Source organism: Oncorhynchus masou, chromosome 14 (assembly GCF_036934945.1).
Source record: "Oncorhynchus masou masou isolate Uvic2021 chromosome 14, UVic_Omas_1.1, whole genome shotgun sequence".
In the NCBI taxonomy this organism is placed as follows: Eukaryota; Metazoa; Chordata; class Actinopteri; order Salmoniformes; family Salmonidae; genus Oncorhynchus; species Oncorhynchus masou.
Window position 1 is genome coordinate 5,228,283 of NC_088225.1, and position 20,138 is coordinate 5,248,420.

The window sequence follows — 20,138 nt, forward strand, 5'->3', positions numbered from 1 at the left end:
GGCTGGTATCCACGGCAGCCAGAACCAGGCAGCACAGAGAGAGAGAGAGGTGGAGCTGTCTGATGCTGCAATTAGGACCACACTGTCTTGGTGAGCGGAGAGCGCAAAGGGATGAATATTTCAGACCGGAGATCTCTATGGGCACCTATGATGTGTCCTGGCAGACCGACAAACACACAAACACAGACAGAGCTGCCAGGGCTGCTGTTTGCCTCTCAACTAGGCTACATTACCATTAGCGTCAAACCTGATACATGAGCTGAACCACAAACTGACTGTATTCATGAACTCGCTCTTTTCTCTTCACTTCTTCAATCTTGTAATGATTTTTAGGAAGCTCCAGTGCACACACACTCTTATGGCCACATAGAAACACACACACATACACACACAGATGAGCAGTAGCAGCACTCCCCCTGGTGTGTGTTCATTGTGGATGCTGGCTGCACACAGACCTCCTCCTGCCCCTTCATCCTCGGCCCCATCTCCACTTGATTTATCGCTCTCTAATACCACTGCACTAATTAGTCAAGTAATTAATTAATAGGCATTTGCATTTGTGCATATGCAATTAGGAGGCTGGAGAGAGGAGAGTGCAGATGGGGTCTTGGAGTCTGGTGGGGGAGGGGGTGTGTGTGTGTGTGTGTGTGTGTGTGTGTGTGTGTGTGTGTGTGTGTGTGTGTGTGTGTGTGTGTGTGTGTGTGTGTGTGTGTGTGTGTGTGTGTAAATACGTGTAATCTGGTCAGAATCGTGGTAGTGTGGGACACTGGGAGGTGACAGGTACAGGGGTGAGGCAAAAAGGCTTTGACACCCCTGTGGTAGACAATCTGACCAACCAATCCACTGCAGCCAATGAGAGTCACAGTGTTGATGTACATGTGAGTACCTAAAGGACTTAAAGGACACCCATTGAAGGGTCTTTAAATTATAGTTTATATTGGGTGGTTGTGGTTGTCAACAGACAACAGACAATTCACTTCTGTCATCATGAAGTGCTTTTTAGTCACAAGTCAAGGATCGTATCACCTCCACCTTACCTGTCACCCCAGACCCACTTCAATTTTCTTACCGCCCCAAAAGGTCCACAGACGATGCAATCACTATCACACAGAACACTGCCCTATCCCATCTAGACAAGAGGAATACCTATGTAAGAATGCTGTTCATTGACTACAGCTCAGCATTCAACACCATAGTACCTTCCAAACTCATTATTAAGCTTGAGGCCCTGGGTCTGAACCCCGCCCTGTGCAATTGGGTCCTGGACTTCCTGACGGGCCGCCCCCAGGTGGTGGAGGTAGGAAACAACATCTCCACTTTGCTGATCCTCAACACTGGGGCCCCACAAGGGTGCGTTCTCAGCCCCCTCCCGTACACCCTGTTCACCCACGACTGCGTGGCCATGCATGCCTCCAACTCAATCATCAAATTTGCAGATGACACAACAGTAATAGACTTGATTACCAACAACAACGAGACAGCCTACAGGGAGGAGGTGAGGGCACTCGGAGTGTGGTGTCAGGAAAACAACTTCTCACTCAACGTCAACAAAACAAAGGAGACGATCGTGGATTTCAGGAAACAGCAGAGGGAGCACCCCCCTATCCACATCGACGGGGCAGCAGTGGAGAAGGTGTTCCTCTGCGTACACATCACGTACAAACTGAAATGGTCCACCCACACCAACAGTGTGATGAATAAGGCTCAACAGCGCCTCTTCAACCTCAGGAGGCTGAAGAAATTTGGCTTGTCACCTAAAACTTTTACAGATGCACAATTGAGAGCATCCTCTCGGGCTGTATCGCCGCCTGGTACAGCAACTGCAAAGCCCACAACCGCAAGGCTCTCCAGAGGGTGGTGCGGTCTACACAACGCATCACCCGGGGCAAACTACCTGCCCTCCAGGACACCTACAGCACCCATTGTCACAGGAAGGCCAAAAAGATCATCAAGGACAACAACCACCCAAGCCACTGCCTGTTCACTCTGCTACCATCCAGAAGGCAAGGTCAGTACAGGTGCATCAAAGCTGGGACCGAGAGACTGAAAAACAGCTTCTATCTCAAGGCCATCGACTCTTAAACAGCCATCACTAACGCAGAGAGGCTGCTGCCTACATACAGACTTGAAATCATTGGCCACTTTAATAAATAGATCACGAGTCACTTTAATAATGTCACTTTAATAATGTTTACATATCTTGCATTACTCATCTCACATGTACAGTTTGGCAAAAAAGTATTTAGTCAGCCACCAATTGTGCAAGTTCTCCCACTTAAAAAGATGAGAGAGGCCAGTAATTTTGAGATCTGGAGACTGGCTAGGCCACTCCAGGACCTTGAAATGCTTCTTACGAAGCCACTCCTTCGTTGCCCGGGCGGTGTGTTTGGGATCATTGTCATGCTGAAAGACCCAGCCACGTTTTATCTTCAATGCCCTTGCTGATGGAAGGAGGTTTTCACTCCATTCATTCGCCCCATTCATTCTTTCCTTTACACGGATCAGTCGTCTTGGTCCCTTTGCAGAAAAACAGCCCCCAAAGCATGATGTTTTCACCCCCATGCTTCACAGTAGGTATGGTGTTCTTTGGGTGCAACTCAGCATTCTTTGTCCTCCAAACGCGACGAGTTGAGTTTTTACCAAAAAGTTATATTTTGGTTTCATCTGACCATATGACATTCTCCCAATCTTCTTCTGGATCATCCAAATGCTCTCTAGCTAACTTCAGACGGGCCTGGACATGTACTGGCTTAAGCAGGTGGACACGTCTGGCACTGCAGGATTTGAGTCCCTGGCGGCGTAGTGTGTTACTAATGGTAGGCTTTGTTACTTTGGTCCCAGCTCTCTGCAGGTCATTCACTAGGTCCCTCCGTGTGGTTCTGGGATTTTTGCTCACCGTTCTTGTGACCATTTTGACCCCACATGGTGAGATCTTGCGTGGAGCCTCAGATCGAGGGAGATTATCAGTGGTCTTGTATGTCTTCCATTTCCTAATAATTGCTCCCACAGTTGATTTCTTCAAACCAAGCTGCTTACCTATTGCAGATTCAGTCTTCCCAGCCTGGTGCAGGTCTACAATTTTGTTTCTGGTGTCCTTTGACAGCTCTTTGGTCTTGGCCATAGTGGAGTTTGGAGTGTGACTGTTTGAGGTTGTGTACAGGTGTCTTTTATACTGATAACAAGTTCAAACAGGTGCCATTAATACAGGTAACGAGTGGAGAAGAGAGGAGCCTCTTAAAGAAAGAAGTTACAGGTCTGTGAGAGCCAGAAATCTTGTTTGTTTGTAAGTGACCAAATACTTATTTTCCACAATAATTTGCAAATAAATTAATAAAAAATCCTACAATGTGATTTTCTGGATTTTTTTTCTCATTTTATGATGAAAATTACAGGCCTCTCTCATCTTTTTAAGTGGGAAAACTTGCACAATTGGTGGCTGACTAAATACTTTTTTGCCCCACTGTATATACTGTTTTTTATACCATGTATTGCATCTTGCCTATGCCGCTCAGTCATCATTCATCTGGGGCGGCAGGGTAGCGTAGTGGTTAGAGTGTTGGACTAGTAACCAGAAGGTTGCAAGTTCAAACCCTGAGCCAACAAGGTACAAATCTGTTGTTCTTCCCCTGAACTGGCAGTTAACCCACTGTTCCTAGACTGTCATTGAAAATAAGAATGTGTTCTTAACTGACTTGCCTAGTAAAATAAAGGTTACAAAAAATGTATGTATTCTTACTCCATTTCTTTACTTAGATTTGTGTGTATTAGGTTTTGTTGTGGAATTGTTAGATTACATGTAGCGAAATGCTTGTGCTAGATTGTTAGATTACATGTTAGATGTTGTTGCACTGTCAGAACTAGAAGCACAAGCATTTCGCTACACTTGCAATAACATCTGCTAACCATGTGTATGTGACCAATAAAATTTGATTTGATTTGATCTGGCAAAATCCATACACACACACACACAAGCGCATTATTTTGCATAAACTCTTCTCAGTATTTTAATTCCAGTTTACAGCCGCCATGTTTGTTGTCTCGTTTAGCCTGTCATTGGCTAAAACGATGCTGTTGACATTTGCCATCTATTTTGGCAAGGTGATTTGAAGGATGATTGGGACTTGTTGAAATGCACGGGTAAGGCAACCTGTGCCCAGAGTCCTCCATTCCCACCTCCCCAGTGCCCAGTACTGCTGAGGTAGGGCACCGATTTGGCTGGCAGCAGGGCCTGACATGATGCCTTCCATCCCCCACATTTGGAGGGGTGCCAGGATGCCATCCTCTCTCTCTCAGCCCGTCGGGGACTGGATGGGACACATTACTGAATGTGCAGAATCATGACCCCCATAGCCACAGCTGTTGCCACACTACTGCTGACCCCGCAGGTGACCCTCCCCTGGTGACTGTCTGACTGGGATCTCTGGGGAGTTGGAGGAGAACCTGGCCCAAGGACATGAACCCACGGTCGGTGCTATTTCCCTGCTTCAAAATGTCCCTTTGCCTGCCTCTCAATTGTCTGTCATTGCTGTGCCAAAGGACAGACACATGCATGCCAACTTGAACCTGGTGGTCACAGAGCTCGTTTTCCAGATTAACTTCACTAATGCCTGCCTAATGGTGAGATATTGGAGTTGGAACTTGGAGTAGAGATAACTCAGGGATACCGATGACACAGGAAGTGGGGAAGAGGAAAGCAGGAATTTGCAGGCTTGCAGCACTCTTCTATATAACGCCATTGATTTGGTTAGTGTGCCAACGCTCCTCCCACTCTGGGCAACCGCACAGATGCCAGCTCCAACCACCCCCGACCCTTCCCTCACGGACCCCCGCCCTTATCCCGTCCCTGGTGGGGTTGCACACCTGGGCCCCATCGTTGTTGCTGTGCAGGAGGACTGGCGCTTGCTCGCCCCGCAGGCACCCCTCGGCGTCTCACTCTGAAAACACCAGCGCTCAAGCAATCTCGTCATCCCTCCTACCTGTGCCCACGTCGAATCTCATCTCACGAGCACCTGTAAACAACAAACAATCAATAGGGTCTCAATAGCCGAAATGTATCTGTCTATCCGTGTTTATTGAGAGTGAGTGTCATTGATCGTTCTGCCCGTAGAGTCTGCGCGCAATGCTATTTGTTTTGATTGTTTTCCCCCTGAATAGATCACTATAATGCTATTCAATTAGGTACATAAATAGATAAACAATATCGCCTTCTGTTCCCAGGTCTGCAAATGCACCCCAACCCCCTCTCCTTGATCACCGTTGTTTTATGCATGCTATCGTTTAACTTAACCCTTAGGTTAAATGTAAAAAATAATAATAAAGACAAATACACCAATAATATCCGTTGTCTACAACAAACATTTTTGTTCGCCCATTTTTCTGTTCCCTCTCTTTCACTCGTATTGCCTCGTCTCGGTTTCTCTCTTTTTCTGGCTGTGTGAGCGCGAGCGCAGTGACAGATGGCGGGGCCCTCTTCCCTCGGGAAGACAATCTCTCCGAATGCGGGCGCATGTCAATCACCGGCTCTCATGTGATGGCTCTTGCCAGTGACGTGCCAACCATATGGCCTGGCATCATAGCTGGTATGTAACCCTGCCTAGTAGCGATGCCCACACTGTCTCAGAGCGCGCGCGCGGATAGCACACTGAGCACCCTGCCGCACCTATAGGAGCGTTTGCTCGCGGTCCCAGAAGATGGTCTGAACTCACGCGCTTTCCACCCCTTCAAGAGCTCTCGCGGAGGTAAGTTGGAGTGTAAACAAATCGACGAGTGACCTTCCCAATATGGAAAGTAATTAATTTAATAAATCGAGATTAATAATGCAAGGATAATTCGTTACCGTTTTTTGGTTTATGTTTGTGCCTCCTTGTAAACGTCTGTTTTCAGTTCACAGTTCACAGCTAAATGCCATTTTTGAACATTTGGATTATGGTGTAGCTATGGTTCTTCGTTTGGCACGATGTTATGCTCCATTTGTCCTTCAACTTTTAACAGCGCGGACCTCCATTCTGTGTGTTAATTATAGGCTAGGAGTGCAATATAATTTTTCTTGCTTATTTTGTTCAGAAAAAAAGCTATCCACAAAGACAAGCTCTAGTCTACAGCCTATCTCTGTGGACAATCGGAAAAAAAGACAACCTTCCTCCGGAATTTAATTAATTTCAATAGTCAGACAGTATAAGGCATTCATTTGATTAGTGAAAAATACATGGAAACATGAGAAACAGAGAGATTAATCGAAAGAGATATACAGAGGGAGAGAGAGGGGAGGCAGAATTCTTCACTGTCAGCTAATTATTTCTGCGTCTCATGGCTTAGATAGAAGATTTATCGATGATTTTATCTGAGTGTTCATCTTGGAGAAAAGGAAAGGGTGGGTGGGGCGTTATTGAAAGCGAATGTACAGTAGGCTAATGCGGACATTATTTATTTGTGTTTGTGTAGTTTTATCATCCACAATTATTCTTTCAACATGTTACATTCCAAATACATCGATGGCTTCCCTAAATCACGCAAGCACCGGCCATGCAAGAGGAGCTAATTGTTGCAATTAAATAAAATAAAAAAAATCTGTTTTCTGAAATGCATTTTTTATATATTTTTTAAGGACTGCTAAAAGGATACAAAGCAATTTCCGTCTGTAAATGCAAACCTCTCCAACTAAAAGGGGGTTGGAATCGCTCAGTCGTGCACACTGAATTATGTGTGAAATATTTTTCTTGTAAGGTAGTCTACATGGTCTGTTAATTAAACGTTTTTTTTGTTTTTTTTTAATTGAGCAAATCTCCTGAGCCTGAAATTTCCAAACGAGATTTTGCCTCTGGCACACCCTCGAGATAATTAGCACCGTATTCCTCCTGGTTGACTTTGGGTCCACACACATCACGTAGCCCAACCACAGTTCTCCAGCCTACCAGAGATACAAGACATTTACAGTGATTTAGGGTGACAATATGTTGCTGATTTGAGATGGTTTAAACTGTCCATCTATCATATCTTTGCACTGGCTATTTACATTCAAATACCATCTCGTTTCTCCTTTTCGGATAACTGATGCTATTTTCAAAAAGGCCTGGCTCAATCAACTTCGTATTTTAGGATTATAACATTTGGATGATATTCTAATTGGTGTCTGGGTAAGATATTTACAAATTAAATATTTGTTGAGTGCCATAATAACAATGTACATTCTTTTTTATTACAATCATTAATATTATTATTATTTATTTATTGGCTATCAAAACGGATATTTGTGGATAATATTAACCCATGTGATCCTATAGTACCTGATAGGCTATAAGGCTGAGCGTGATAAGACAACAGTGGCTCTGCAGGTGTGGTAGAAGTCATCTCAATGTCAAATGTGACCAACAATAGCCTATTAATTAAAATAACTTCCAATATCCACACACACTATTTTGTGATCACCTTCTGACACGATGAGCAACACCAAGGTAGAGAAACTAAAATCAGAGTATAAATGTGCATGTCCTCTTGCCGTGCTTTTTGTGGAGGTGGGTGGTATGGTGGAATAGTGCTGGAATGTAGCCAGAAGTATGTGAGCGTCTGGGGGAGTGAAAGTAGGGGCACGTTGCTTCACAGTGCGCCCCATGGGATCTGTAATGTGGCCTGTGCTGTTGAGACCCGCTGCGCGAGAGCGGGAGGGGGGGCACATGGACAACAGCAGGGAATTAAATAGGGGACCGGTTGGGCGATAGACCCGGGTGTTCACTGAAATGTTTCTGATGGCATGCTGTTTTAGTTCCTCCCAAACACGTCTAATTTCAGTCTTATTAGGCTATTCATGTCCTCTGCCTTTATCATGAAGAGATATTAATCCAAACTTGATTGAGAATTATCCCATTGTTGTTGAATGCATTTCATTACGTTCTTGTTTTTTCCTTCAGCCCTTTTCTGATTTGAAATGTCTTCACTCCTCAGACAACTTTCTTTATCTCTTTCAGTGCCGCAATGTTGACTAGGCTGTTCAGTGACCCGTCGTTGCTTCCCGACATGCATAAGTATTCGGCCTGGGCAGAGGACAGCGAGAGCGAGGACTCGAAGACCAAGGATGATGAGGATCACTGCCGCGTGGGCGATGACGAGATGGATGTCCCGGACCTGAGAAGCAGCCGGGCACATTCAGAGATCGGCGGTGAAGACGAGGACGACGACGAGGCGGATGAGGACGAAGGAGAGGACGATGCAGAGGGGGACGGGCCCAAAAAACGGGGCCCGAAGAAGCGTAAAATGACACCTGCGCGTATCGAGCGATCCAAGTTGCGTCGTCAAAAGGCAAACTCACGGGAGAGGACGCGCATGCACGACCTGAACTCTGCACTCGACAATCTGCGTAAAGTTGTGCCCTGTTACTCAAAAACGCAGAAGCTCTCCAAAATTGAGACTCTCCGTTTGGCCAAGAACTATATCTGGGCCCTCTCTGAGATCCTGCGCTCCGGGAAGAAGCCTGATCTTGTGTCCTACGTGCAGACGCTGTGTAAAGGACTGTCCCAACCCACGACCAACCTGGTTGCGGGTTGTCTGCAGCTCAACTCCCGAAACTTCCTAACGGAGCAGTGTCCGGAAGGGGGACGCTATCCCGGCTCCAACTCCTTCTCCATGCATCCTTACCCCTACCAGTGCTCCCGCCTCTCCAGCCCTCAGTACCAGTCTGGTTCCAACTCGCATCCCTTACGGACACACGGGTACTGCTCAGCCTACGATTCGCTGTACGGTGGCAGTGGATCTCCAGAATACAACAGCCCAGAGTATGAGGGGCCCATCTCCCCTCCCGTGTGCATCAATGGCAACTTTTCTCTGAAGCACCAGGGAACTACGTCCCCCGAGGTAGCCGAGAAAGGCTATCATTACTCTATGCATTACTCCGGCCTGGCTGGCTCTCGCCCCACTGCTGGTCACATATACGGTTCTTCAGGGGTGCGGAGCAGCATCCACTCCGAAAACGTATCGCCTTACCACGACATGCACCTGCACCATGAAAGGGCCCCCGTCCCCGTGTACGATGAACTCAATGCGTTTTTCCACAACTGAAACAGCAGTATTAATGCCATGCGTGGGAGTCTTCTTGCAATCAACAATCAATTAGTTGCCCACCTTTGGCAAGGCGCGTGCACTGTCACACCCCCTCCCCTAAAACTTAGTCCCAAAGGACTATGACACCAGACACGGATCATTGTGGAAAACACGTTTTATTTATTGTTTTTCTATGTCCTTTTATATAATTGTATTTATTTTGTATCTATTCTGTGACGATGGGATGCTGTGAAAATGTTGCATTTGAAATGGAATGTGTACAGATTTGACGGTGATTGACGTATGGATTATTATTGAAATAGCTAGTTAATAAACAGAGTTCAAATGCAACCGCATAGTCACGTTTATAACATTGTAACAACCGATGATGCTGTAATTAATTTGGAAATAGAGGATTAAATTAAGAAGCAAGCAGTGCACCTAAAAGCAAGCATGTCGAAGAGATAGGAAGATATATATTTTCAAATGTCGACAAATGGCAACAGCTATGTCAGAAAATTAAACATATTTCACCTCTATGCAAGAAATAGCCTACGCCAAACAAGTATACAAGGACCAATTACAGGCTATATCTAAAATAGTGTACATTAAATTAAATTACATTAAATTAATTGAACACTTCTCAACAATATCATTTCATTGCTTCTCGGCCCCTATTCTGATTTACCATAACACACACGGGAGGAATTGCTTGACGTCTATTTTGTTATTTATTGAGGGACATAGATTCAAGTGGAAACGTTATGTCCTCACCATAATGACACAGAGAATACCATTTTCGATCCCTAGAATATCACCAATGGATAAGGAAAAGCAAAGGAAAAGCAAAGAATATTTGGCAGATTAGGCCTATAAGGCTAAAGCCAACATTTAAAATGAGTGATTCTGAAGAAGCAGATATGTGCTACCAGCTCCGTCTGGTCAAGTCGTTCTAATGTAAACGATTCGATAGTGTTTACGTTCATTGGATTAGGCTACCTTTCATGGATTTGCAAGTTTGCACTATGTTTTAGATGTCATTAAAATGCAATTGAAAAGGGTTTAATGTAAGCCAATAGCCTGTGGCTTTTGTACATCTACAATCATGTCAGTGACGGAACGAAGAATCGGATAGGCCGACAATAAAATAAACACAATATTTCATGTCATGCCACAGGAATAAATACGGCAAGCCAAGTAACTTTCTTATCAATCGAACACATTGACTTGTTGAATAGGCCTATTTCTAAAAGTACAAGGGCCAGGATTTAGCACTCAATTTCGAAATAGTTGAAGTTATATCAGAAGGTCGATATGTTGCACTGAAATGACAGGATCATTATTGTTATTATTATTTACAAACAGTATTATTCCATGCATAATTTTGTCTTTACTAACTAAATCAATGCAAATATTTCCACTAAGGGTCCCCCGAGTCGTCAACATGTGTTGCATTTTTCATTGAAAGCGAAAGTGAAAACTTTGTATTTAAACAATGTGTGTGTGTGGTAAAATAAAAGGATAATACATGAAATTGTGCTACATCATTTCATTTTAAACCTATATCCAAGTTGTTACTCGGTAAACGTTGTCCTTTCTCGTTGAAATCCAGAACCATTACATAATGTAAAAAATTAAAAAAAATTAAAAAAACTATCGACTGGCTCGATGCTTAAGTTATCAGTATAATCATCAACTATGTAAGGGTTATATTATATTCTTCCTATGATTATTATTATCATTGGAAATGCTCTATGACATGATGATTCAGTGTGGCTTGGAAAGGGATGGGTTTAAACATCAAACATCCCCATATCGCTCTGCTTTCGGGAAGTGCGTTTGGCTATTGGAAGAAGTAGCATCATTTGACACGTGACTCTAACAGGTTTAATATAGCAGATTTATAAGCTATGTCAATATGTTGCAGTAAATCACATTCTTCAATTGAGCCCGCAAAAAAAAAGTGTTGTAGAATGAGTTCGAAAGCCATATTCGAAAGACTTCCACTTGTGGGAGATGATAAAACATTTTTAATGATTCGGCATAGAGGCACAAACGGGAATTCTAGGATCTAATCAACAGGCCAACACCATCTTTCCGGAACACAACGAACATATTACAAAGACAAACGTGTCAACAAAGAAGCCCTGCAATGGACTCTAATGAGTTGAACAGCAGGATCTGGACAGATTGGAAAACGGCCCCCGGTTCTGCAGGCGAGCCAAAATCCCTAACAGTTACCAAAGGACCTGTCTGAAGCTTTCGGGGATTTCTAGGATGTACAAATGATATGGGAGCCGTTATAAGCCTAACGAATTCATTTGAAGAGAGGGCCTGCTATGACAACTAACTTCTAGATCAGAGGTGTGCAACTTTGATGTGGGTGGGGTCACAAAACATCGGAACTCGTCATGAGGGTCCGCAGTGGCTCGCGGGTCTGCGTACCCACATCCATACCCATATGCAGTCAGAGCCGGTCCAATTATTTTGGGGGCCCTCCCACCTTGCGAGCAATACATTTGACAAACGAAGAGAAACACTTGACGTTTTAGAGTTCATTTCCTGCAATTTTACACATTTTGCCAGGCGTGTAGAATTTTTTTTGCTGTTTTAAAGCAAGTTAGCTGCAAATATTCTTCCATGGGGTCATGACAAATGTTTGCAGTTTTGCGGTCTGATGATCAATGGTTGCCCATCCCGGATCTAGATCATGAGTTTGTGTTTTTTTTTCGGGCTACTTTTTTGGTTGTACATACACGCAACCGTGCTCCTGCTCCCTTTGAGCGCATGCCAGAATATTCATGGCATCAAAGGTAAACTTGACTCGAACGGACACAAGGATCACAATGCACGAGATTTATATGACGGGTATACATCGGGTGTTTATGAGATGATTTTTGAAATGCGGAAGAAATACAGAGACTATAGTCCTATTCGCTGACATTAAATCATCGATAATTGTAGCCCAAAAAAAGCACGAAACATAAGGGATCCCTAACTAGCAAAGATATCATTTGTAATCAAAACACGGCATTGGAAAGAGGCTAAAATATTGCGGGCAGCAGAGGACCTTAATCCAGCACCATGTCGTCCATATTGGAATGACAACATTGACTTCAGGCTCATTGGCTCAATGGACATTGACAGTGACGGTCATGTATTTTCCACAGCGCATTTCTTCAACCCCACCTGTATTTCTCCACAGGTAGCCAACCCTGATGGACTAAGCAGGACATCATAACTTATCATAACTCGTCATAACATCCATAACTCTCACACACACGCAGACACACCGAGAGAGAGAGATAGAGAGAGGGAGGGAGAGAGAGAGCGAGATAAATAAACTTTTGTGAGTGCGATGCTTACTGTTAATTTTATATTGTTTATTTCACTTTTGTTTATTATCCATTTCACTTGCTTTGACAATGTTAACATATGTTTCACATGCCACTAAAGCCAGTTGAATTGAATTGAATTCAGAGCGAGAGAGAGAATTCAGCAAAAATATCCTCCGTGTACAACGTAAAACACCAAATAATGCACGCAGAGCAGAATTAGGCCGATACCCGCTAATTATCCAAATCCAGAAAATAGATATTCAATTCTACAATTTGCTTGCCTTGCATATGCAATTCAATGTGTTTTCTCGTCAGCTATTAGGATAAAGATTTATGAGATTCACAAACCTTCCATAACAAAGCCATCACATGCAGAGCGATGAACCTGGAGAAGATTCCCCTAAGCAAGCTGGTCCTGGGGCTCTGTTCACAAACACAAACAGACCCCACAGAGCCCTAGGACAGCAACACAATTAGACCCAATCATGAGAAAACAAAAATATAATTATTTGACTCATTGGAAAGAATTAACAACAAAAAAATGAGCAAACTAGAATGACATTTGGGCCTAAACAGAGAGTACACCGTGGCAGAATACCTGACCACTGTGACTGGCCCAAATTTAAGGAAAGCTTTGACTATGTACAGACTCAGTGCGCATAGCCTTGCTATTGAAAAAGGCCGCTGTAGGCAGACCTGGCTCTCAAGAGAAGACAGGTTATGTGCACACTGCCCACAAAATAAGGTGGAAACTGAGCGGCACTTCCTAACCTCCTGCCAAATGTATGACCATATTAGAGACACATATTTCCCTCAATACAGAGATACACAAAGAATTCGAAAACAAACCCAATAATGATAAACTCACATATCTATTGGGTCACCGCAGCAAGATTTGTGACTTGTTGCCACAAGAAAAGGGCAACCAGTGAAGAGCAAACACCTTTGTAAATAGAACCCATATTTATGTTTATATATTTTCCCTTTTGTACTTGAACTATTTGCAGATAATGTGACATTTGAAATGTCTTTATTCTTTTTTAACTTTTGTGAGTGTAATGTTTACTGTTAATTTGTATTGTTTATTACACTTTTGTTTATTCTCTAGTTCACTTGCTTTGGCAAAGTTAACACATGTTTGCCATGCCAATAAATCCCTTAAATTGAATTGAGAGAGAGAGAGAGAGATTTCCATTGTGCTTGAATTTTATAATTTATCTTGCCAGGCGTTGATAATTCTCTAGGTCACAGTTACAGGTTTTTACTTCAATCAAAAGTGTATTGTGTGATTGTAATTCCCTTGATGCTAAACTTTTTTCGTCGGATTTTTGTTTGTCTGAAAATACAGTAGGATTATTGTTTCAACTGAAATTATTTGTTTTTAACGAATCTCTACACCAACCTTATTTGATTTTACACTTTAAAAATATGTATATGGTGCATTCTTATGACCAAAATTGGGGGATTTTGAGTAAAAATGCACTGAATGAACGTGTCTATGAATGTGCAAACATGCTTTTCAAAATGTACTATCAACTAGTTGAATGGCCTCCCGCACTGTCTAATGCTTTTGATATTGATGACTGCACTCAAATATTTATACATTTTAGTTTATAGCATAAACACATTAACAACAGTAAAACATTCATATTCCTAAATATATATATATTTTTAAATTCACATGTCTCCATCACTAGATAATATCTTTAGGGATTTCATGGATAATATCTCTCAAGATTTCATGGAGCATATAAGACATCGACTAATTTCACCGAGGGGATTACTTCCTGACTATCAACTATAATTAAAAACACGCTGACATGTGCTGCAATGTAAATATCGGAATGAGAAAATAAAATGTAATTTAAGAGACAACAGGCCTTAGTCCCAATATGATCGTGTCAGGCAGCTCGGGCGGTCTAATATTGTCTTCGCAACTCTTGAACTCTTCATGAAGCTTATTCAATGCCATGATAAACGTGAAGAAAAAAAAATAATTACATTAATTTGTATTATTCTTGAACACACACGTATGATTTTGAGGCAAGCTTTCTAGGCGCACAATGCAAGGGGCAGCAGTTGCCCTCCATTGTACACGAGACGATGCCACCCCGACTTGGTTTGGAGCGCTGCCCCGGGACCCATATGTTCCTCAAAATGTCCAGGGTGCGATTAGCTGAGGACACTCCGGCTCACAGAAGAAAGGGAGCTGGGCTTGGACCGTGGAGTGATGATGACCGGCAGCAATGTAGGCCAGCAAAGCCGAAAGTATAAATTGAGAACAGCCTTGTTAAAAATATAATAAATAAAACAACATATATATGGACAAAATTCATTTTGTAGCCCCAGTTTATTGTTGGCCATTTGCATTAGAGGCTAAACTAAAACTGGTGAGACATTTGGACAGCAATCTAAATTGAAAGTTTGACAAAAAAATTGAACATTTAGCTACATTTTACATCAATAGACTAAATATAAATATACAAACGAACATAACTACTTATCGGACATCAGCCTATAAAAATAAACACAATTTACTTAAATCCCAAAAGCAGGCTATTTTGCACACAAGAGATTTTCAGGTGGATTAAATAGGAATTTGTCTAGGCTCAATCCATGCATTTATCTCAGTAATACTTGAGTTTGCTTATACAGTATATGTGACTAAAAACATCTAGGCTATTTTTTAGGCTAGTATATTCCTTTCTCTCGTTTCAAACTGAACACTGAGCACCATTCACTCGAGCGTTTCATTATGCGATAGGATGTGAAATAAACTCAAGTCTTGGCTACGTGGTCATTGATGCATTCCCTTACACGTGATTGTGATGTGACTAAATTGTGCCTTCACTCACTTTGGGATAATACAACTACCGGAACGATTGAGGCTATCTTGACACATTGAATAAAAAGTTATGTGCAGAAAGTTTAGTTCTGCATGATGTATTGCATAAAACAAGGTTAAATCACGTATGATAATGCTATAGGCGTAGTCTATTCCTTAAAATGCATTTTTAGGCAAATCAGCAAAAACCCAAGTTTGCTGGTGTGTTTCTGGAGTCAGTGCAGGCGGAGGAGCAGGCTCGAGCCAGTGGGAGAGGGCATCTATCAAAATATTCCCTCGTCCGGCGAGAGGTGCGCGCTTTCCAGAGGCGGAAGTTGGCAGCCGTGCAGAGCTGTGCGTGCCAAGTTCCTTAATGTTCCCCGGCACCAGCACGAGCTCTGGAGAGGACACCCGCGCGCCTCGCCGCTGCCTCGTGCCAGTTTGCCCGGCCAAAGTGGCGCTGCTGGGAGGAGTCTGTATTTCTTTCCTAATTTCACGGCATCTGTTCATTATCCAGCACGTTTAAAACGAAAGTTCTTAGTCTGACTTCAACACACACACACACAAACACACACACACACACACACACACACACACACACACACACTGAGTAAATGCTGAACAAATCCTCTGGGGTTTGCTCGACTGGTGAAAACTGATTCATGCTGTGTTTTTATCAATTGACATAGCAGGAATTTATATGTTGGGATTGTTAACGAATGTGGTATCTGGCTAAAACTTTGCATTCCAATATTTTTTAAATGATGTATGAAAATATTAAGGCCAACGTAAACTGTGGACTTACAGTAACTCCTCTCTGCCCAGGATGGTGTTTATTGTTGACCACCAGCAGCACAATCCTCAGCTCTGAGAGATGGAGGGAGTCAGTGCAACAGAAATGCAATAGAGATCGTATTGAAGGCTACGAACTTCACATACCAAACGCACAGTACTCCCGTGCCCTCTGCAAAGTGAGAGAATACATCTCGCTGTTTAAATTATCGTGTGTGCCCACTCTTTTCTCGCTAAACTTGGTGGAAGATATCAAAGAAAAGTGTTTGTCCGACATAACAGTCAATGTAGTGCGATTATCAAAATGTCACAAGTATCCTTAACTGGTGTGAATTCCAATTAACATGTCTAAATATTAGAAATGCAAATTAAACAGGAAACATTGAAGAACATATACCTATACTTATAATACAGTGTGTATCAATAAAATACAAATGTACATATAAATCATTGTTTTATGTCATTATCATAAAAGCTACAGGAGAGGGCTTTTTTTTTTAGAAGAGACCATGATGCTGAAGGTAAGTAAAGCAAATCAACATCAGGTCATATCTAGTGCCATTACACACACACACACACACACACACACACACACACACACACACACACACACACACACACACACACACACACACACACACACACACACACACACACACACACACACACACACACACACACACACACACACACACACACACACAAAGAGAGGGAGAGAGAGTAAGCTTACTTTAAATATCTTGCCTCTCACATAGTGAATACAAGCAAGCACACAATCCGACACAGCCAGCCCCATGCATGCACTGCTCAGCCCCAGTGCCAGACTGTACGCCAGACAAGGAGGCAAGGCTGTCACTGGCAGGCGATTCCATGGAAATTCCACAACATCTGTTAGTTATCGCACAATGGGGCACGGCGGTGGGGCACGGGCGACGGGGGCAGGCGAGGCAGAAGATAAACGGAGAATCTGCTACTGTTGGATTGAATGCCAGGGCAGGAATGAGGGGGACACAGGAAGGGTGACAGACAGGGGTGGAGATTAAGAGGGGTGCCAGGTAGGTTTGGAACCTTGGGGGGGGGGGGGGGGGGGGTTGCCACTTGCCACATAGGTTTAGAAGTTTTGGTGTTGCCATGTATTGGGGTTTTGCGCTTTTGGGGACAATGCAGGCAGGGGTGGAGATTGGGAAGATACGAGGGAGGGTGAGGCCTATAGGGGACAATGGCTTGGTAACTATAGTTTATTGTTTACTCTCTGCAGATGGATGCTTCCATCTGACAACTGTCAGTCATCTCTGTCGAGGGCAGTGTAGCTATGTTCTGGCTGGTCACCAGTGAGACCCTCCCTGGGATGGGCGTGGTTGAACCATGTTTAGGAGGTTAAGTAGGAGTGTGCATGGGGACACTGCTGGATCAGAGGGGTAGCTGTGGGTTGTTGCTGGTCTGCACAGATGGCATGTGTTATAGGAGTGTGCTCTTGCTTGCTTGTGTGTTTGTGTGTGTGTGTGTGTGTTTGTGTGTGTGTGTGATAGGGTTGGATGATGCCTCGGTCACATGGGCAGCAGTAATTGGCCTCCATATTGACCAGTTTGCAGTGCTGGGGGGCGGGCAGTCTCCCAGCTGGACCTGTCAGACAGCATCCCATCCACCTCACTGATCACCCCCCTGACGACCTCTCCACTATCTTCCTCTTCTCTCGTCTCCATCCCCCCTGTCCTCCAGCACCTCTCCTTTCATCTCCTGTCTTCTCCTCCTCTCGTCTCCTCCCTTTCCTATCCTCTCCTAGCCTTCACCACCTGTCCGTTCCACTCCTCTCCTCGGCTCTACCATCTCAACTCTCCTCCTAGTCCTCTACCACCTGTCCTCTACCCCCTCTCCACTCCTTAGTGTTCAGTTACATGTAGGTCACTAACAATAATTTAAACAACGTGAAATTAATGTTCCATGTATTACTGGACTAATACCGACGTCTCAGCTCTCTGAATACAGACAGGTCGTGAAGGTTTGCTATGAGCAGTCTCAAGGCTCATCCCCAGCTAGAGGAAGCCATGCCCAGGCTTGGCAGCCGGGAGTCTACAGGTACATAGCAAGTCTCTCCATCGTCTCTCCTTCACTCTTATCAGCCAGGAAACATGGAGAGTTGGCACACACTCCCTGGGAAAAGGGTGGGAACAACAGGGGGTCGGGAAACACACACACAACCCTTCCCCTCAGCACAGACATGGGGGCCGGTGCTGTCGCTAGGGATTCTGGGTTGGCTGGCTGGCTCTAGGAGAGAGATGGGAGGACCACAGGAAAACAGTGCGGATGCAATAACTTAACAACAGGCCCACATGCTGTGTTACCTTCTGAGAGAGAGAGAGAGAGAGAGAGAGGGGAGAGAGGAGAGAGAGAGAGGAGGGAGAGAGAGAGGAGAGAGAGAGGAGAGAGAGAGAGACAGAGAGAGAGAGAGAGAGAGAGAGGAGAGAGAGAGAGAGGAGAGAGAGGAGAGAGAGAGAGACAGAGAGAGAGAGAAGAGGGGAGACATAGCTGGCAGAATCATACCAAGTCTTGTGCCAAGCAAAGTGCACATGGGAGTAGGTGTCTGTGTGCTCTACATTTGCCTGTCAGTGTACGTGTGTGCGTACGTGTGTGTTTCAGAGAGTGTTCATGTGAATATGGCTACCGAGTTGCGCTATGTGCGTAAGAGTGAGTGTGTGTGATTGCACCAGTGGATCTGTATGTATGCTGTGTGTACATGTTCATGTGCAGGAAGTGGGGAGGAAGAGGGAGAGGATGGGGTGAGTGCACATTTAAATTCTGTGACATCTGTTCATTACAAGTAGAGTGTGTTTATTTTTATACAGCGAGCCACAAGCAGAGAGCTCAATTGGCACCTCTGGTTAATGTAGCAGCCTGCCTCTACTGCACAGCAAATTAAATATTTAGAGGCAGACAGAAAGAATGAAGAAAGAGGCGAGGACGAAGGGAAAGAACGAGAGACATGATAAGATAATATGTGACAAAAATGCACACACACAAACGCGGATAAGCATTGCCACGCACACTCAAAGTCCCTGTTCTAACTGAATTAAGCAAGGAACAGAGTCTGACAAATCCAAAAGTCACCCTAACACACTCCCATATGAGCAGTATGATGTGATGAGTCAGGACATACACTACGGTTTGTGGTGAAAACAGGCCAGCGTGAACTGAAACAGAACAAAGGACGGAAAATACTAAAATACAGTCTGTGTTCTTGATTTGCTTTCACATGATCATTCATATTCACACTAATTTACATGTGACTGATGCTCAACAGAGAGACACTACAATGAACTGGGCCTCTCCTACCTACTTCTTCCAGCTACAGGCCTTTCCTCTAGGTGGATAGGAGCTGTTTCAATTGATGTTCCCTCTGCAGACTGGGGGACTGGAGAGAGGCCTGCTTGGCATGACTGAGGCTGATGCAAGCACCAACCACACCAGGCAAACACTGTGGGAGTTGGGACATCTCTCCCTAGCTTGGTCCAGAACACACTCACTGACGGTGTGTGTGTATGTGCGCGCTTGCCTATGTGTGTGTGTGTGTGCGCGTGCCTATGTATGTGTACGTGCACGTATTCATGTGTGTGTGGGTGTGTCTGTAATGATGATGGGGTACATCAATAGGGTTCTCTCTCTCCACTCAGGCCCCGTCTACTTTAAGGAGCCTCTGCCCCCCCCCCACCCCCCCCGTCCAGTCCCACTCTCCTCCTCCCATGGGATGGCCTGCTCTGGAATGCCGCTCAAGGGGAAGAATCTCGCTGCAGGCACTCAATATGTCACATGTGTCTCAGAGAAGGAGGAACGGAGAGAGTGAGAGAAAGAGAGACAACATGAGAGAGGTGATGAAGAAGATGATGAAGAAGAATCAGAGGGGTTATGATACAGGTAGTACCCTTAAAGGACAATAATTAGGGCCGGGACGATACCAGTATGGCGATGCTCGTTAGTACTGTGGCAAGGAAACAAAACAGGAAGCAGATTTAACTTCTTTAGGAAAACAGCCATAATGTTGGAAATACACATCATTATGTTGTCATCCCACATGGTAGTAAACTGCAGCAGCCGCATATGTGATGAGTCAAAAGGGTTAATGCAAAAAGGATGGATGCAGATAGTCCAGGTAACTATTT

The 20,138-nt window shown here is 44.1% G+C and overlaps 1 pseudogene; it reads left to right on the forward strand.

Annotated features, from left to right (window-relative positions):
• Positions 1-5,559: 5,559 nt before the first annotated feature.
• LOC135553682 (neurogenic differentiation factor 2-like) lies at positions 5,560-10,583 on the forward strand (annotated as a pseudogene).
• Positions 10,584-20,138: the final 9,555 nt, after the last annotated feature.